The sequence below is a fragment of the Piliocolobus tephrosceles genome, chromosome 4, assembly GCF_002776525.5.
Source record: "Piliocolobus tephrosceles isolate RC106 chromosome 4, ASM277652v3, whole genome shotgun sequence".
In the NCBI taxonomy this organism is placed as follows: domain Eukaryota; kingdom Metazoa; phylum Chordata; class Mammalia; order Primates; family Cercopithecidae; genus Piliocolobus; species Piliocolobus tephrosceles.
The window spans coordinates 51,486,567-51,508,352 of record NC_045437.1 but is presented as its reverse complement, the minus strand read 5'-3'; positions in this window follow the sequence as shown (position 1 = coordinate 51,508,352).

Here is a 21,786-nt window from a genome sequence, read left to right as displayed (position 1 = left end):
GTCAGGACCCTCAGCTATAGGTCTGTTGGAGATTGCTTGAGGTCCACTCCAGACCCTGTTTGCCTGGGTATCAGCAGCAGAGGTTGCAGAAGATAGAATATTGCTGAACAGCGAGTGCACCTGTCTGATTCTTGCTTTGGAAGCTTCCTCTCAGGGGTGTACTCCACCCTGTGAGGTGTGGGGTGTCAGACTGCCCCTAGTGGGGGATGTCTCCCAGTTAGGCTACTCAGGGGTCAGTGACCCACTTGAGCAGGCAGACTGCCCCTTCTCAGATCTCAACCTCCGTGTTGGGAGATCCACTGCTCTCTTCAAAGCTGTCAGACAGAGTCGTTCGCGTTTCACAGGCTTCTGCTCCTTTAGCTGAGCCCTGTCCCCAGAGGCGCAGTCTACAGAGACAGGCAGGTTTCCTTGAGCTGCTGTGAGCTCCACTCAGTTTGAGCTTCCCAGCGGCTTTATTTACCTACTTAAGCCTCAGCGATGGCGGGCGCCCCTCCCCCAGCCTCGCTGCTGCCTTGCGGTTAGATTGCCGCAGACTGCTGTGTTAGCAAGGAGAGAGGCTCCGTGGGCGTGGGACCCTCCCGGCCAGGTGTGGGATATAATCTCCGGTGTGCGGATGTTACAGCGCAGTATTGGGGTGGGAGTTACCGGATTTTCCAGGTGTTGTGTGTCTCAGTTCCCCTGGCTAGGAAAAGGGACTCCCTTCCCCCTCGCGCTTCCCAGGTGAGGCGATGCCTCGCCCTGCTTCAGCTCTCGCTGGTCGGGCTGCAGCAGCTGACCAGCACCGATTGTCCGGCACTCCCGAGTGAGATGACCCCAGTACCTCAGTTGAAAATGCAGAAATCACCGGTCTTCTGTGTCGCTCGCGCTGGGAGATGGAGACTGAAGCTGTTCCTATTCGGCCATCTTGCTCCCTCAAACATATCTTTTAAGGTATATATGCAAAAGTGGAACTGTTGGATCTTAGTTCTGTTTATTTATTATTATTATTATTATTATTATTATCCTTTAAGTTCTGGGATACATGTGCAGAACATGTAGGTTTGTTACATAGGTATATACGTGTCATGGTGGTTTGCTGCACTCATTAACCCATCATCTACGTTAGGTATTTCTCCTAATACTTTCCCTACCCTAGCCCCCCAGCCTCTGACAGGCCCCGTTGTGTGATGTTCTCCTCCCTGCGTCCATGTGTTCTCCTTGTTCAACTCAAACTTATGAGTGAGAACGTGCAGTCTTTGGTTTTCTGTTCTTGTGTTAGTTTGCTGAGAATGATGGTTTCCAGCTTCATCCATGTCCCTGCAAAGGACATGAAGTCATCCTTTTTTATGGCCACATAGTATTCCATGGTGTATATGTGCCACATTTTCTTTATCCAGTCTATCATTGATGGGCATTTGGGTTGGTTCCAAGTCTTTGCTGTTGTGAAGAGAGTCGCAATAGATCATAGTTCAGCATGTATTTTTACCAGACAATGAAACACAGTTTTCTAAAGGTACTGAAACAATTTTCACTCCTACCAGTATAAGAGGTCCTGTTGCTTATATCTTTGCCTACATTAAGTCAGAATTTTATTTTTTTCTCAATTGGATAGGTATGTAGTGATATCTTATGATATTAAGTCTTGTTTTTCTAATGACTAGTTTTGTTCAGCACCTCTTTATTTGATTACCAGCTGTTTGTATTTCTCCTTTTGTAAAGTGCCTGGTAAAGACGTTTGCTCATTTTTCTATTGAGTTGTTTACTCTCTTCTAATTGAATCACAGGAGTTCCTTATATAGTCTGAAAAACAATTATTTTTTGGTTAATATGTTTCAAATATTTTCAAATAACTCCATTTTTCTTTTTTACTCTATGTGATTTCTTCCAAATGAAAAGAAATTTTAATTTTAATGTGATTAAATTGATCATTCTTCTACTCTACTAAAATTTGTGTCTCCTTTAAGAATCTTTCTATAGACCTACAACAAAGTAGGAATAAAAGGAAAATTTCTCAACTTGATAAATAATATCTACAAAAACCCCTATCTAACATCATATTTAATGATGAAAGACCGAATGCTTCTTTCCTAAGACCATGAACAAGACAAAGATGTTCATTCTTGCCACTTCTATTCACCATTGTACTGGAGGTCCTAGCCAGTGGAATTAGGCAAGAAAAAATGGTAAAAGGCATCTGGACAGGAAAGAGAAGTAAAATTATCTCTATTCACAAGTGAGATGATCTTGTATATAGAAAATCCTAAGAAATACACTAAAAAAATTAATAGAACTAACAAATAAGTTCAGCAAAGCTTTAGGATACAAGATTAATATATGAAAGCAATTGTTTTTTATATGCACAATCAATGAGAAAAATGAGAATAAAATTAAGAAAAAATCCCATTTACAATAGCACCAAAAATAATAAAATTCTTGAGCATGGAATGTTCTTCCATTTGTTTGTGTTCTCTTTTATTTTGTTGAGCAGTGGTTTGTAGTTCTCCTTGAAGAGATTATTAACATCCCTTGTAAGTTGGATTCCTAGGTATTTTATTTTCTTTGAAGCAATTATGAATGTGAGTTCACTCATGATTTGGCTCTCTGTTTGTCTGTTATTGGTATATAGGAATGCCTGTGATTTTTGCACATTGATTTTGTATCCTGAAACTTTGCTGAAGTTGCTTATCAGCCTAAGGAGATTTTGGGCTGAGACGATGGGGTTTTCTAAATATACAACCATGTCATCTGCAAACGTGGTACATGTATACATATGTAACAAACTGTTGTGCACATGTACCCTAGAAGTTAAAGTATAATTTAAAAATTGATAAATAAATAAAGAATAAAATTTTTAGGAGTTTTATTAAAATTTTATAAAAGAAGTAAAAGTCTTGTGCAGCTACAAAACTTCATTGAAAGGTATTTAAAAAGACATAAGTAAGTAGAAAGACATTTTATATTCATGGATTTAAAGATTTAATATTGTTAAAATGAAAGTATGCTCCAAATGATCTACAAATTCAATGTAATTCCTATCAAAATTCAAATTGCCTTTTTAGCAGTAAATAATAAACCAATCCTAAAATTCATATGGAATTTCAAGGGACCCAGAATAGCTAAAATAACCTCAAAACAGAACATAGAGGTTTACACTTTTTTATTTCAAAACTTACTACAAAGATACAGTAATTGAATGCTGTAGTGTGGTAGTGCTATGATAATACACATGTTGATGAGTGGAATACAATTGAGAATACAGACATAAATTCTTACTTTTATGGTCAGTTGATTTTCAACAGTGTGCTAATATCATTCAACGAGGGATAAAATGGTCTTCTCAACAAATGGTGCTGTGAAACTTAATATTCACATTCAAAATAATAAATCTGAACTTCTATCTCGTACCATACACAGTGAACCCAAAATGGATCACAATTTTCAGAGCTAAAACTATAAAACTCTCAAAAGTAAACATAGCAGTAAATCTGTGACCTTCAGTTAGGCAATGGTTTTTAAGATACAACACCAAAAACACAAGGAACAAAAGAAAAAGATAGACAACTTGGACTTCTTAAAAGTTAACATTTTTGTTCTTCAAAGGACATCATTATGAAAATGGAAAGACAAGTGACAAAATAGGAGAAAATATTTTTAAATTATGTGTCTGATAAGAAACATGTATCCAGAATACATAAGGAACTCTTACAATTCATCAATAAAAACACAACCTAAATTAAAAATCTGGGCAAAGGATTTGAATAGACATTTCTTCAAAGAAAATATACAAATAGCCAATAAGCACCTAAAAAGATGCTCAACATCCTTACTTGTTAAAAAAAAAAAAAAAAAGAAAAAAAAGAAAAAACCACCATGAGATATCACTTTACAATCATTAACATAGCTAACATTTAAAAAGAGACAATAACAAGTGTTGACAAAATAATGGATAAAGTGAAACCCTCATATATGCAGGCAGGAATGTAAAATGGTGTAGCCACTATGGAAAAACAGTTTGGCAGTTCTTCCAAATGTTAAACATAGATATACCACATGGCACATCAGTTATATTCCTAAGAAATAAAGACACAGGAGAAATAAAAGCACACACCCACAAAAAGACTTGTAGATGAACATTCATAGAAACATTCATAATACCTGAAAAGTGAAAGCAACCCAAATCATCAACTGGTGGATTGATTTAAAAATTGTGGTATATCCATATAATGGAATATTATTTAGTCATAAAAAAGAGTTATTGATATGTACTACAAATATATGAACCTTGAAAACATTATGATAAATGAAAGAATGTAGTCACCAAAGACCAAATACTGTATAATTCCTTTTAAATGAGATTTTCAGAATAGTCAAATTGACGGAGACAAAAAGTCAATTAGTGGCTGTCAGGAACTGAGAGGAGGAGAGAATAGGGTTGATGACTGATGGATACAGGCTATTTTTTTTAGTGTGAATTGGAAATCTTTTATAATTGGATAGTGCTGATAGTTTTATAATTCTGGGAATATATTAAAAATCACTGACTTGCACCAGAATTGCACTGAATTTATAAATCAGTCTGGGGAGAATTGACATCTTTTCAAAATCTTACAAATCATGAAGATAATAAATCTCTTGTTCATTAAATTTTAATATTTCCCATTAAAGTGTTATAATTTTTATCTAGAGCTCCTGCACATCTTTGATAAGATTTACTCCTTGGTTCTTGATATTTTGGAGGCTTTGGTAAATAAATTCACTTTCAATATTTTGCTTTCTGACTGTTACTGGTATACAGAAAAGCAGTTGATTTTTGTATATTGAGTTTTGTATCAGTGACTCTAAATTCTCCTATTAATTTTAAGGTTTACATGTAGATGCTTTTGGATTTTCTACATATTTAATCCTATCATCTACAAATAGTGACAATTTTTCTTCCTTTCCAATTCTTATATCCTTTAAAAAAAATGCTTAATTCACTGAACAGACTCAATGTTGCATAGAAGTGATGATAGCAGGAAACCTTGTCTTATTTCTAATACCAAAAGAAAAGCGTCCAACTTTTTACCATGTTATATGATGTTGGCTGTGGAGTTTCTATAACTACTTTAATCGGACTAAGCAGATTGGATCATTGTTTCCAATTCTTTATTCCTTCCCTATGTTAGAATCATACATTCACCCATTATGTCACGTAAATGTTTATTGCTTCTTATTGTTGGTGGAGTTTATTTTTCCATTCCTAGATGTTGATGTTGACCATGTGACCTTTCTTTGGCCTAGGAGATATTAGTGAATATGATGTAAGCAAGTATTTTAAGTTTGTTTGCATGGTTTGCTTGTCTTCCTCTTTCATCACTATGAGAAAAAAATATTCTTTGATAGCTGCTTGTTTGAGCAGAATCAGAAAATACATAGAACAGAACTGATCACGACGTTCAGTCTGAGATAAGCCCAATCAATCACAGCTGAGCCCATCAGAGCCTTACCCTACCCCATGGCTTGTAATCAGTGTTATAAGCCACCAAGATTTGGAGTTTGGAGTTTGTTTGTTAAACAGTACTATTATAGTGAAAAACCTCACTGATATGCCCTCTAGTCCTAGTTTGCTAAAAGTTTGTATTATAAATGGACTTTGAATTTTATCAAATACTTTATCTGCATTTATTGAGATAATAATATAAATTTTCCCTCATCCTATTAATGTGGTAATTTATCTTGTTTGATTTTTGAATGCTAAACAAACCCTGCATTCCTAGATTTAAACAAACAGACAAAAAGGCTTAGTACTGAGGTATTAGTCTCTGTATTTTGCTGAATTCAGCTTGCTTATTTAATTTTTTAGTTTGAGCATCTATGTTCATGAAAGAAATTGATTCATAAATTTCCTTCATCATATTGTCCTTATCTGATTTTATTACCAATGTTATGCCATTCTTTGGAAGAGTTTGGCCACAATTGGAATGATTTCTTCCTTGAATAACATTTATAACATTCATCAATGATGATATGTAAGCCTAGGATTTTATTTGAATAAATATTTAGAACTCATAATTCATTTAAAAAATTATTACAAACTATCAAAACTTCTATTTCTTTTTTAGTGAGTTTAATTAGAGAGAATTTGTTTGCTTTTGTCAGACACTGTCAATTTTGCTGTAGAACTGGTTCCACCTAAGGTTCTACCATTGGGCTGCCTCGAACCCAGTTCTGGGTCTCTGGAATAGGTCTCGTGTCATACTCTAGATCCAGATTCATGCTAGCATTGGTCTGAAGTCACAGCCCCTCAGGACAGCACTTTTTCTTCCTTTCTTTTTACCTCTTCAGCGTCATGTGTTATCAAGACAGCTCTCTCCTCTCTGTAGTTTGCCATGGTTGAGAGGAGATGGGTCATGTCTAGGTCTTTAAATCAGAGGGAGTAGGCTCCTGGGAGCCCATCTCAATAGAGAGAAGTTCTCTTACAAGTCTCCTGGCTCTGGACAGATCCTGGACCTTTGAACTCTATCTCTCTGATCCCAGCTGGAAACAGAGTTCAAACAGTAGATTTCTAGGTAAAAGCAGCTTTTGAAACTACAACATCTTCTTCAACCTTCTGCTTATAGATTTTCAACCAAAATTTGGCCCAGGAGCTACCCTATGTCTTTTATTAAAGACTTTATTTCTTTTTCTTGTTAGAGAAATTTTAGGTTTACAGCAAAATTGACAGTAAGGTACAGTGAGATCCCATTCCCTGCTTCCGCACATGCACAGGCTCCCTTATTATCAACATCCCCTACCAGAGTGGTAGACTTGTTAGGATCGATGAACCTGCGTTGAGAAATCATTATTAGCCCAAGTCCACAGTTTACATTAGGGCTCACTCTTGATATTGTCTATTCTGTAGGTTTGGACAAATTTATGACATGTATCCACCATTATCATAATCGTACGAAGTATCTTCACTGCCCTAAAAATGTTCTGTGCCCTGTTTATCCTCCCTTTGTATTTTTAGGTTTGTAATGGGAAAGAGAGTATAATAAAATGAAAGTAACACAAAGGGGTGATAACAAAACTCAAAAGATGATTATAATAGGAATCAAGGAACTATGATCCCTGATGTTCTCTGATAATGATAAATGGAAGATACTTTGCACTTCTACTTTCTTTTTATTTCCGTGAATGAGATGTTCCATATTCCGTTTTCAAAACCATTATCAGCTAAAGCATTGAGAATCCTTCCTTTCCAGGACAAAGTCTTCCTTCAACTGGGAGGGCAGTATATGGGCAGTAAAAGGACTGTCTGACCAGCTGCAGTTCTCTCTGGGAATCCATTAGAATTTTCTAGGATAACTGGGTACATATTATAAAAGGAGGATAAGGAGGATATGGAGGCCTAGGTATACTCCTAGCTCTTTTTGTTTTCTAATTAAAGTTGCTGGCAGAAACAGCGACCACGCCTTTCAGGAAAGAAGCTGCTTATAGCCACTGAGTGAGACAAAATACCAATATGGGTCAATTTTTGCTGTATCTGAGAATGGCATTTCTTATTAGAATCTAGCAGGTAATCACCTCTAGGGCTGTCATACTTTTCTTCCAGTAAAGACATCTCTTTCGGAGCACTGCTTTTTCTCCTGCCTGCATGGTTTGGTTTCTTAGTCTTGGCTGTCTATTTGCATTTTGCCTTTACATAAAGGGCTTCTATATGTTTTTTCCCTCTATTTGAGACAAGCTTTTCTCATTTTTATAGATGTAGCTATAATATTTGAGGTGTCTGATAATAGCATTAAGAGAGAAGAAAGTAAACTACCTTAATAAGCAGAGCTACTAATAACTTCCCAGTGACTTGGGAATTTATCCTTTTCTCCCAACTCCCATGGTCATGCCAGGAGTCACCGCCACATAACAATGATGGTGACTGATGGTATGGCAGTGCCCTCTGGGGCCAATCCATGACACACAAACTCAGCTCAATACTGCTTCACTTGCGCTAAATGCAGCCTCTGAGACTGGAGTTTGGCTCTGCTCCAAGGCCCCTTTCTGGCTTCTGTCCTGGAGTTTTTATATATGATCTGCAGGTGTTACTGATATAATTTGTCCAGGAGTTATATATGATGTCATGCTTACTAACCTAGATTTTCCTGTGGTCAGTATAGTATAGGAGAAAACTGTAGAAATGATATTACTGATGATTACATAATAAAATAGCTCCTAGAAATAGCTTTGTGTGCCTGTTGCTGAAATGAGAGCATATGGTTATCACTAATTTAGAGTTGCCTTTGAGAATTAATTTAATTTGGAATAAGAGATCCAGGCAGTATTTAGCATCAAACATATGATTATAATTTTAGAATTATGAAGAGAGAAGGTTCTACCTCATCAGTGCATTTTAGAGTTAAGATGCTTTAAAGAAGATAGAGGAAGTTCTTGACTTGAGATGGTCTGAGATGAGCAGACGTTACGGATTGAAATTAAGGATAGGTCTTAATAACTGAATGAAAGCATGTTTTCCTTGGTCATTGTGTTGACTTGTGAAATTTATTCCAAGCACTGCAAACATCTACTGTCTCCACCTTTCTATCCTAAAACCAATCTAGGTGGTGAATGGAATATACTAGGGCATGTGTCAGTAAAGAAGAGTGACTTCTGAGAATATAATATGACTTCATGTTACAATGACTAGAAAATGGCTTCACTTGGGGGTTTCAATGTATTTAGGTTTATAATTTAAATATATGAAAGGAAAATTAGAAAAAAAAAAAACCTTCGTGTAAATTTTAACACCATGTGCTTTCATGATTTTCTTACAAAAAACAGAAACATGAGGAGAAAAGGGTCTTTGGGATCCTTGAAGTTAATAATATTTGTGGCAACTCCCATCTTTGTTACATAATATCTTCGCCCCTTCCAAAGAACTATGAGAAGTCTGGTAAAAAAATTCAGGAAAGCTGAATTAAATGAAATGTTCTAGAAAATGAGCCAGGACATTAGACTGGATGTGGATGCTTTCTGTCCCTAAAATATCTCATCCTTGTTTTTACTTCTCTTGTTCTCCAGCTAGCTTGTAGACAGAAATATTTCCTCATACAAATTGTTTATTTACTCAAAATAATTTGGATGTTCTCAGTTGTAGCAGTAATAACGAGGTTTCAAATATGTAATATATATTGAGCATCTTCCATATGTTAGATATTATTAATATTTTACATATATGATTTTGAATTCTTAGCAAATCTTAGGTTAGTTAGTGTTTTCCCTGTTTTACAGATTTGAGAAAGCCGAAGCGCACAGAGGTTATTGTGCTCAGGTTTGTACAGATGGTAAGTGATAAAGTAGAAATCTGAATACAGGTCTGATTGGTTCTACATCTGTGCTCTTTCCATTACACTTTACTGCCTTTCCTAGTAATATATAATACTCATTTGTTTACAGTAAACAAGCATACCACACTCTCTCAGTTAATCCAATAATAATACTGCAGAAGCTATTTCTGCCTTGTAGTAGAGAAATTAAGAAATCGAAGTCCAGGAAATGGAGGGATGTTCCCAAGTTTACTCAACTGGAAAGAAACACAATTTGGATCTGAATTTAAATCATCAGGATTCTCATCTCCGATGCTTCAAACTTAGCTTGGCCCACAAGACTGCAGATTGGCAGGCAACTTTAGATAATGCAATTTCCAAGTAGTAAATGTTGCTGCTCTTTCAAAAGTAATCAGAACAATTAAAAGGAGAAACCACTTACCAAATGCCTACTTGCTGATCTTTTTCTTCACTTTGTAGTCAGTTGAATTTAAGTTTAATTTAGTGTTTGCCTCTAATCAAAGAATTACACTGAATGTCTTTTTAAGAAAGGTTTTCTCTCAAAGGCTACATTCCTATAGCAAAGATGCAAACAAGAACACAGAAAAAATTATGACTGTAAAAGAAAATAAAAAGTCCCAGGATGCATTGTATAAAATCTGGAATAAACACATCTGAGTCTGGCAAATCAACTCCTGGGAGTAGGCGACACAACTACGCAGGCCGATAACTGCAGGGATCAATATTTACTGGTCAGATGACAGTGGTGTGTGCAGTAAAAGCTGTTCTGGATGATTAACTCAGCTGATTAGCACAGCCATAGATGTTTTACTGAGAAGGAATATTTGTTGTATGCCCAGATTCCTCTTAATACAATTGTTGGAAATTGCAACGTATGTGTGAGTGTGTGTAGGATAGAGGGAGGGAGAAAGGAAATGAACAGAGTGGAACTATCAGGTTCCACAGGTTCAGCAAGACCTCCTAAAGAAGATAATGTGTATTATTTGCCTTTGATTTTAATTTTCATTCTTTCCTCAATTTGCTGAAAATGTAAAGCCATTGTTGACTTATAAGTTGTAGAAGTCAATCATTATTTTGCTTGATTTCTTTGTAGCTTTTTAAGCTTGTTGATCATACATTCACCTTTTGACAAAATGCTTTTCCCTTGGCTCCTTGAGATCCTATTTCTTCACTCATAATATCATTTACGGGCTATATTAATCTATGTTTTCCTTACAGGTTCCCATTTCCCCCCAAATAAGTCAATAATATAAAACCAACTGTACATTTAAAACACAAATAAATCTAAATATCAATTGAAGTAATAAAAGTGAATGAAATTCCTATTAAAAGACACAGACTCCCAAAATAAAATAAAACAAAAACATTAAAAGTATAAGAAAGGGCAGAGTTGTATTAGGGACATGCTAACAAAAAGTAGAAATTGTTATGCTAGCATAAAAATGATTTAAGGTAGAAATTATTACCAAACACTAGGAAGGTTATATTTCTATATTGACTGAGGATTAAATTTATGATGAAAATATACTTCCCGCTAACAAATACATTTTTATATATTTGCTTGCTTGTTGTATTGACTGACTACCTGATTAGAATGTAAGCTTTGCAAGGCAAGGAACATTGTTAGAAATGAAGGAGAAGTTGCTGAACACAATGAAACCCAACTATAGTGAAGATTTTAACTTTGATGGGGTACCTGAAAGTCAAACAAAATGCAAAGAGATAGAGGGGCTGGATAATATAATTAACAAAATTGGTTTCTCAGATGTATGTTGAATGATGTCTCTTGCAACATAAAATTAAATAATTATTTAACGAACACTTATTATAAACACCTGCTAGTTGAAATAACAAGACACTCTTGATTCTTAATATGCCAGGGAATCTGGCCTAGTTTGGAGGACATTGGAATCTTTTTTTCTGAGGAAATGGCTTTTAATATGAGACCTGGAGCAGGCGCTGACACTTGAGTGAATGGTGAGAGAACATCTTTAAGAATGGGGACTAATGTGTGCAAAATATCAACATGAAAAGATGTATGTTGACATAAATGTCTATAAACTCAGAGAAATAGCGGGAATGCTGAACACCAAATTGTCAGTACCAATTACCTTGAAAAAAAATGATGCTTTCATTTACTATCCTATATACTCGTTTAAATGGCAAGATTATGGTGAGTATAAGCACTATTCAAAGTAAACAAACAAAGTCTACTGAATGCAAATTTTTTTTTTTTTTTTTTTTTTTTTGAGACAGTGTCTCGCTCTGTCATCCAGGCTGGAGTGCAGTGGCACGATCTCGGCTCACTGCAGCCTCCACCTCCGGGATTCAAGCGATTCTCCTGCCTCAGCCTCCTGAGTAGCTGGGATTACAGGCACATACTACCACCCCCGACTAATTTTTTGTATTTTTAGTAGAGACGGGGTTTCACTGTGTTAGCCAGGATGGTCTTGATCTCCTGACCTCGTGATCTGCCTGCCTACAGCCTCCCAAAGTGTTGGGATTACAGGCGCAAGCCACCGTGCCTGGCCCTGAATGCAATATTGATTGAGGATTAAATTTATGATGAAAATATTATCATGTAAAATATACATCAGCATACAAACTCAGGAGTGATGACAGGTGAAAAATTCAGGTGAAGGTCAAGTTAATGAAAGGTGTCCATTTCAGAAGCTTTGATCTAGGGTGCTCCTCAGAAGTGGTTCTCTAAATTTAACAGGAATGCAGATCATCCAGGAATTGTATTAACATGCAGATTAGGGTTTGACAGGTCTTGTGCTGTGGCTTGAGGATCTGCATTATTAACAAGCTCCCAGCTGATGCCAATGCTGCTGGTGGTGCAAGAACCACAACCTTAAGGATGAAAGTTCCAGGTAATTATACTAGGCTGCCAGAATTGAGAACCACTGAGCTAGAATAGTGTCATTTTGTCTTTCTTTTCCTGTGCCTCTTTCCTATCTGTCAAACTATTTCTCCTCCTCTAAGTCTCAACTCGTGGAAGGCTTTCAGATCTGTCAGGCCTAGAAATTCTCCAATTGTGTTCCTTCAATGTGTCCCAATAGCAGAGTTTCTCAAACTATGAGCAAAAATTCCTCAGGTCATTATCAGACATGCAGCTTCCTGAGCCCAGCTCCAGAAGATAAGAATTCACTTGGTCTAGGGTGGAAATCCAGATACAAGCTTCCAGGAAGATTCTGAGATAGCTGGTTCTGGAACTTAATTTAGAAATGTGTTCTTTCTATTCTATCATCAAGTATGGTGCTCCATAGATATTTGGTATATAAGTGAGTGTATGTTCCCTTCCTCCTTTTACTTTGTGACTATAAAAGTTATAAATGCCTCATATAGAAAACATGTAGATACTAAAAAGTATGGAAAAATAGAAAAAAGTGACTGGTCATCCTACCACTGAAAGGCCAACATTTTCTGAAGTTTAACATATTTCTCTCAGATCCTTTTTCCTGAACATTTTGTTTCACTTGGCTTAGAACACATCATGTATATATTCTACCCTAAATACTTTTTGGCAATAGAAAAGATAAAGATATTTTTTGTAGCATTGCTCAGTTAAATGTATTGTTTCAAATGCTAAGTTGGACAGTCTTTCAGACTTTTGCTTTTCTATGATTGACTCATTCTTTGACAGTAATTTACCAATAAATAAATAAATACAAAAAACATTATTCCTTGAATTTGGGGATCCTGTATTTCATCTTCTCAATTCATGTTTTATCTCGTTAAAGATCATTCCAGATAGAAACAATTTCTCGTTTTCCAGAAATTTGCAACAGAAGGATTTCCAGAAGTAGCCATTTTCTTTCCTACGTAGTTAAATCACCATGATTTTTACATGTTAATTAAGACTTATGTGTTGCCTTTTTGACCTCTACCAAAAAACTGTGTCAAGATGTTGACATTTGCATGGCAGAATTATAAGGCAGGTGCTTGCATACTGAGCACCCTAGAACTATTTCTTTTGTCCTTGAAAAACCCAGCCAAAGGCATCATCTCACTTTTATCTCCACAAATCATATTGTCTTCAAAAAGTTAGCAAAGCACAGAGAACAAGTGAGATGTAATTCTTTTCCTGCCAGCAATGTTGTATTTTATTTCTGTTACCTTTAAAAATAGTATATTAGACAACTTATCTCCTTATCCCTTTTCTTTTCCTTAGAGATAAACATAATTCACCTATTACTCTCCCTATTATATGCAGAGATAGGTTCGAAAGTTGTTTGTATTTTGGACTTATGAACAAATGCTGTTAATTGATAGAAAAGTACAAGTGTGTTCCCTAAAAGAGACTTTTAATTTAATAATAATCTAGCCCTGAGTAGCCTAGAAAAGTTAAATCAATTCTTCCATTGCTCTGAGTTTACTTCCAAGAAGTAATTTAGCCCCCAGGAGAAAACCAACTCAATGATGTATCACTATAACAAAATATAAAATACCTCTCCCCATTCTTAGGCAAATTTATTGAACCTTATGAGCATAGGTATTTATTGTTGCTAAGCCTTGATAATTGTGAAGATGACTTCTTCCCCACAAGGACATTGCATATGAAAGGGAAAAATAAATATAGCATATATATGGATTTTATAGCATCCAGTTAGGACTCTGAGTGTTCTGAAAAATTGTAGCCAAATTCTACATGGCCACAGTGGCATGGGGTAATCATTAAGTGAAAACAGGACCATGTGGGTGGTTACTCTAGATGATTTATTCAGGCCTAAGGTGGAGGGGATTGAGCATAACCAATTTTTACTGAGCTTTCTTCATCTTCAAGCATCACTGTACCAGATTACCTGAAATGACTTCCAACAGTACTCTGAACTCGCATCTCCACGTAACTCTAGCATATTCAGAAATTCAATTTTCTGAACTTTTTATGTCCAAACAGAGAGAAATGACACGTGATAACTGAAACTGGTTGAGGACTAGGAAACAGAACATTATCAAATGTTTGCTATCGATCTATTCATGCAGATGATCTTGTTTAGGATCATCAATTTATAATCTTGTGGCCAAATTGATCGTCCTAATAATCACAATAAATATATTACAGAGAGAGAGAGAGAGAAATAGATTACTACATACTTTTAATAACTCTCTAGACAAAAAGGATAAGATAATTAACCTTTCACAGTAAAACTTGACATTTTAAAAGACTGCATTCCAAACTTAGGACTTTGATATTTTTCTGTAAGAGTTCAAAGCTCATAAATATATTTCATTCTATGGCAGGTACTAAGTATTTCTCTTGGTTATATATTGCATAGAAAAACTTTTTCAGAACCTAAATGTATACACCAACCTTCTTATGTTTCAGAAATACTGGCAGAGAAAATATGTTTTTAATTTTTTTTCTGAGTGTTCTAGGAGGCTAAGACCCTTTTGACTTCTCATTTTCATTTCCTTGGAAAGAGAAATTGAAGTCAATCCTTTCCAGGAACCAGGGCAGTCTATTTTTAGCCTTCACTGATTAAGACTGTGCTATCTAAATAGAAATGAATTTGAACTGCCTGTACCTTTTACTCCCAAATGGTACTTATGGGGTTTCCATGATACCAACAGGGTATGTTCTCAAATCTATGCTTGCACAGTAAATTGCCCTTATTTGAGTTCACTGAGGAACATTGTTGGGTCAAGTTAGGTCAACCTTTCTTTGAATTGTGCTTTCTTTTATGTTGTGCTTTTCAAGGGAAATTCAGTTAAAATCAAATCTTGCTTCATAAAAATTTCATTTTTCTAAGGTAGATGATGAAATTTGTTCAACTAACAAGGGATCAGATAGATAAGGAAATTTATTAAGGCTAAAAAGAGAAAACCAGGAAATTATAGTTTATGTGGGTAAAGCAAAAAAAAAAAAAAAAAAAAAAAGCCAGCATCATGACAGTGGCAGATGAGATGCAGGAAGAGAGAAATAATAAATATGGAGGATGGACGCTGCACCATTAAATGAAGGGAGAGGAACAGTGAGGCTCAAATGCAGAGCTTTGTGCAAGTGGGAAATGAAGAGGCAGGAGGCAGACAGAGAGCTCCTTGGAGGAAAGGATTGAAAGTGAAGCCATAAATGTATCAGAAATAAGAGGCAGAGAATGTACCATTATTAAAATAGTGATGTTGCCAGAATTAGAGACTTGGAAGAATAAAAATTATCCGGTTGTAAATTCAGAACTATGGCCATTTATGCCCATGATGTTTGGAGAAATATAAAGGAGAAACAGCTGTTGTGTAGATTTAAATGATAAAATAGAATTATAGGGAATGAGAAGACCCCAGGAAAGGAAATTATACGCAATGAGAAGTGAAAAAGACTGCCACTTTTTCTCCTCCTTGATAGAGGCTGATAGCATTCGAGAAGGGAGAGAAACTCTAGGGGAGGATAGTAGAGTCAGCAGGAGAAAGGCAGGTAATAGCCAAGATACTTAGAACAGTACCTGGATTTTCCACATCTGTTCGCTACCTCAAATCTTATTTCTTCCTTTTCTCCTGAGATCCAAAATGCTCTCTCCCCTCTCTGCAGGTTCCTTAAACAATGACAACTTTAGAAGACTCCAGATGGCTTTGAAAAAACTTGAAAGCCATCCAAGGTGCACTGTAGGCCTTTGTAGACACCCCATGTGGAGCTAGTCTGAAAACTCTATAGCTTTTCTGTTTGGATTGTGTCCTGGGGATGAGCTGCAGGCCCAGCACACACACACACACACACACACACACACACACACACACACACACACCCCACACACACACTTAAAAATTAAAAATGAGCCAGCCCTAACCCATGTGTACTCAGAAGTAAAAAGGTAAGCTCTTTTTGCTGTGAGCTGTTGCAGCCATTGGCCTTGTAGCTATAGCCCATTGGCCTATTCATCACTCTGTACCCTGCCTGGCCTTGCTGTGAGGAGAAGGCAGAGGACATAGAGATCAGCTGAACAACTCCCTCTTTGCTTCTTAAATGTCAGTTTATAACCCACTGCTTCAGTGGATTTACTGTTTGGATAGAAATTTAACCCACCATGGCTTCACTGGGAATATGTTAGAAAGATTAATAGACTCAACCAATTTTGCCTAATTTTTCTCTAGGACTATTAAAATATTGTTATCAATTATCTATAGCCAATCTCTAGAGGGAGTTATTTGAAATGACTTTAATAATAACCAATGGGTATACGCAGCTACTTTTAGAGGATAAGCAGCTTTTATAAAGCTGAATTTAATATTGTATTTTCCCAGGAACAAAGTGGTTAAGAATTGAACTGTGTAAGAATCATCTGGCGTCACTGGTTTATTGGAAAGAAATAATCCAAAGTCTTAAGATAATATGAAAATGCAAGAACTTTGAAGGAAAAGTTAAATTCACATGCAGAATCGAATTCTAAGAAAAGCAAAGGTTGAGTGTGTGTGTTGTGTGTATGTGTGTGTGTGAGAGAGAGAGAAAGAGCAAGTGGAGGAACGAAATGTTTGTTCTCTTGTCGTGTTGACTGATTTGTAACAAGACTATTTGTGCTAAAAATATCTGTTTCAGGCTGTCCAGCCCCTCTTTCAGCTGGCTGGGCAAAAGATTGAATAGCAAAGTCTAGGTGTTACATGAGCATTACTTTTAACTATGCTTAAACTTATGGGGAGATAGTTTATTTTTAACAGTATTTCAACATCAGTATATCTTGTATTCCATCTGTGGACATGAGACACAAGGGATTGAGGGATGCATTGAGAGACTGGTTCAGCTGACAAAGTTGACCTACCTAAAATATTCTTTTCAACTCCTTCCAGGATAGTAATGACAGATGCCAGAATTTTTATTAGAATTCCAGCATTTAGGCAAATAAAAACTACAGTAACATCCTTCGGTCACTATGGAGGCTCTTTACACTCCAATTATAAGCATCAAAGAAATCCTTGGAACAGTCATCAGGTAATCAGGGGAATGCAGTGTGTTCATGGTGGCTGCTTATTTTTCTCCAATTCACATGCAGGAGATTTTTTAAGGGATTAAGGGGAACTTGCAGATTCAATGGGACTCAGATCACATATTGGTTATTGATAGGATAATATCATCTGGAAAGTATTTAGACACAGGCAGAAATTTCCATCTATAAGACAAAGATAAAAATCACCAGTAACTGTGGCTTTTTGAGCAACCCACTATCTAGTGATATCGGAATCTAGCAGCAAGAAGGAAATGGAAATTTTGCCATCAGCTTCTGTGCGTCAAGCATAGTGTTTTCCAAACTTCAGTCACACAGGCTCCACCTTCATAATTTAACAACAGCTAAAATCGCATGTACAGATATTTACTGAATATTTTATTTAAATTGCCTCACATTAGCTTAAATTTATTTTAAGCAAAATTAAATACAAAAATAAGTCAATGTTGTTAGATTCAGGCTAGTCATCGTTACCGCTTAAGGTTCTGACCCCAGTTCTGCTCTTTCCATGTTCAAGAGAATTAGATTTCAGAGGAATGTTGGAGACTATCAGTAACCTGAGACATTCCCCTGGAAAGCATCAGAAAGAGTGAAGGAGAACTAAAAGAGCAGTGACAATGTTATTTAAGGTGCAGTTCCTGAATCTCTTATAAGCATTAGGGTGACACCCAAATCAACTTCAGCGCTATCAAGGCAGGTCTCCCACACTCTGGGAAACCCTGGGGCAGAAAGTCAATGTGCAATGCCAATGGGATCTCATGTGACACATTCAACTGAGCCCCTGCTGAAGGGACACATGAAACTCTCCATATGCTGTCTGACTGGGACCTGCCACAACATCACCACAACTGCATCAGCCACAATAGAACGGAAAAGGGAAGCTACTAGAGCAAGGCTAAGGAAGTGCTGAGAGGCGGGTCACAGAGAAAGGCAGTCATCTTTCTCATAACCCTAATCCTAACCCTAAACCTAAGCCCTTTTCTCCCAGAGAAGTCTAGGGAACCTCACTTAGGATGTGATAGAAGATAGAGGAAATCTCTGGTTTTTTTAAGAATGCATGAATGACACCTTTCCTGACCACCTCATTTTAAACATTATCCCCATTGTATTCTCTATTACCTTTTCCTGCCTTAGTTTATTTCACCTGGGATTGTATAAATCTTATTAAATATCTACACAAAATCATTATATGTTTACATTTGTTAATCTGCTTGCTTATTGATTGATTGTCTCCACGGCCAGAATGTAAGCCTAGACTCTAAGTATTTTTGTGTTTCATTCCCAGCCATATTCACAGCCCCTAGGATAGTAACTAGCGTATAGTAGGTGCTAAATAAATATTTGTTGAGTAAATCTGAATGAATGAATGAATTTATGAACTGCCTTCAGAAAGGAGATAGGTAATGAAAAAGGACTTTAATTCACCAAAAAATACTGATCATTGTAAGTATCAGTTGAATGATTTTTGGCATAATATATGATTCAGTGTGAGCAATGTATATTTTTTGCTTAAAAAAACAAAAATGTTGGCATGGAGTTTGAAGTGATTTGTTTTTAGGAGTGGGAATGAGGATCTGATGTTTGTAGCTTGTCACAAGGAAACTTAGCAGAAAGTCTTCTGTTAGATGCTTATCAGATGCTCCTTAAGTATCATTGATTTGTCACATTTCACAGTAACTGTTATTCTTGATCACCTCCAATGAAGGAATGAATCCACCCAGTAGCAATGAAGTTCTGCTTACCTGTGCACCTAAGAAGAATATGGCCCTTTTTGGAAAGCTAAATTGAAGCAACTGTTAGGCGGAAGAAATTCCATGGTGCAGGATTCACAGGTGTGTTCCATGGATTAAACCTGTGGGATAATACTGGGTGTATGCAAAGAACAAGGAAGGAAGAGGAAAATGGTCCCATAATTTGGGGATACTCTGGGTTAAACAAAGTTAGACAGCCTATTGAGAGGCTTTCAGAGGCAAATCCACTAGTTTTTCCCAAGTACATTTCATGACAAAATTGCCATTCCTACCTCTCCCTCACTCAAGATTCCCAGGAGATTGATGACCTAATGGGCTTGTTTTGGAAGCCTTGGTGTATCTCTGTGGGCTTCTGGGGAACTCTTCCAGATGAAGAAGAGTCCTGTGATGAAGCACAGATGTCTGGCCATTTCTGAGCAAAGGCATAGAATCAAAGAGAAAAGTCAAGGGCTGCATTCACTGATGGACTCATGGAGATGTTCACAGACAGACATCTCCATGCAAGGACAGACATTTTGATTATGAAGTGCAGTCTTTACTGTTGGCTGATAAAATGACTGATGTAGTAGGATGAACAATGAACCGTGTTCCAAGTCCCACTTTCCCATGACCTTCAATGGCTATTTTCTGGGTCTCAGTTTCCTCATTTGTAAACAGAGAGTTAGATTAAGCAGTCTTTGAAGTCCCTTCCCATTCTAACACTCAATAATTAAATGGCCTTTAGATGTCTGTTCTAGTCTTAGAGTTGTTTTATTCTAAAGGACAAACAGATGAGACACAGATGAGGAAAGACTAGCTAATCATTTGAAGCCTGGATGTTACTGGCTGAACCTAGGCTTTCATACCTAGGATGAAAAACCTTTAAAAAAGCCACCTTCCCTAATAAGCCTGTAAATAGACCTCCGCCAACAAGATTCAAACACGTCTGAGGTTTGTGTCCAGCATGCATGAGCAGAGCCCCATGGCACTTGCTTAATGTTTAAATTTTTGTATTATTTTGAGAGTGCAAAAGATAAGTTTTAATTTTTCTCATTTTAGTGTTCCTTAAAATGGCATTCTTGATCTAGAGCCAACAGGATTCTTAAATTTTAAATCGAAGCTCCCAGTGACTCAGACTTTAATTGGACATACCTCTTGGCTCAGACTATCGATAATTAGGCCATTAAACATTAAGGAACTCTGTACCTCCAAGCCTTCGAAGTAAATACTACTGCCGCAATAGAGAAGATATATATAATATAATTTATTATAACTCTTGTATGGTTACACAAATACAGGAATAACAATGACAGTGCTTTTTACTCTAGGATTGCCTTCTTGCAGTCTCCTCATTATTCCAACTTCCAAATTCCAAGGAAGTGAGGTTGTCATAAATGGGATGACCATTTCATTCAAAGTGGAATAATGACAATGCTAGGGTGATATGGTTTGGCTCTGTGTCCCTGCCCAAATCTCCTGTTGAATTGTAATCCCCAGTGTTGCAGGAGGAAAATAGTGGGGGGTGATTGGATCATGGGGGAGGATTTTCCCCTTGCTGTTCTCATGATAATGAGTTCTCATGAGACCTGATTGCTTAATAGTGTGTAGCACTTCCCCTTTCACTCTCTCTTCCTCCTGCTCCACCATGTGAAGAAGGTACTTGCTTCCCCTTTGCCCTTCCACTATGATGATAAGTTTCCTGAGGCCTTCCCAGCCATGCCTCCTGTATAGTCTGTGGAACTGTGAATCAATTAAAACTCTTTTCTTTATAAATTACCCAGTCTCAGGTAGTTCTTTATAGCACTTTGAGAACAGACTAATACATAGGGTAAAATTAGGGTTTTCTGACTCAAACTAGAATCAAAATTTGAGGTTCTCAGTGCTAGTTTTGAATTTGCCATTGATTAGCAAGAAGGTGTTTGGCAACTCATTCAACTTGCCTGTGTCTCAGCTTTGCTGGTATAAAATATAGATGTTAGAATATAAAATTGGACATCCCTTCCTGTTAAAAATTTTTTTAAAGGATTTATCTTTATATTCAGAGAATGAGATTAGGATGGGAAGGAAAAAGTCAGTTATGTGTCCACAAGGAGGCAGGGAGTGAAAATAACATGGCTTAAGCATCGGGAGGGTCTGTGTTCCAATCTTGGCTCAGCTGTTTAATGGTTACTTCTGAGCAGGAAGTTAAAGAAATGGACATGGGAGGGGCTTTACAGACAACTGTAACATTCCTTCCCTTAAACCAAGTAAGTAAGTGGGTGTTATTTGTGTTGCAATTATTTATATTTTACCTACATTTTACATATTATTTTTATCTGGCCACTATTTTGTACATAGTATTAAACCAAACTAAAATTCAACAAATGTGAAAAATAAATAAAATAGATTCTTCAAAAAGAAAAGAGGAGCATGTGTTACATTTTGATCAAACTGAATGTTTTTTGTTTTTCTATAGCACATTCTATTATTACGACTTTTTCCTCCTGACCCCTCATGAAGTGACCTCTGCTTACCTACCAGTCTTCATCTCCCATCTCTCTCCCCTCTGCTCTTAAGTTTCTCCATAGTTTCTCAACCATGTTATACGTGATTATGTATCTGCGTCTTTCCACATGTTGTCATTCTGTCTGGAATGCCTCCTTGAGCTTGCAAAGAATTCCTACCGATTCTTTCTTTTTCACCTCAAATGCTTCTGAGAAGCCTTCTCCATCTTCCCCCAGCAGATGTGGGTGCTCCTTCTCTTCTACTTGACTATGCATTGTAGATCTCTGCTTGAAGCAGTTGTATCTTTTAATGACTTGTATAACTGGCTCCTGCTTGGATAGTCAACTCCTTGAGGGCAGAGATTGA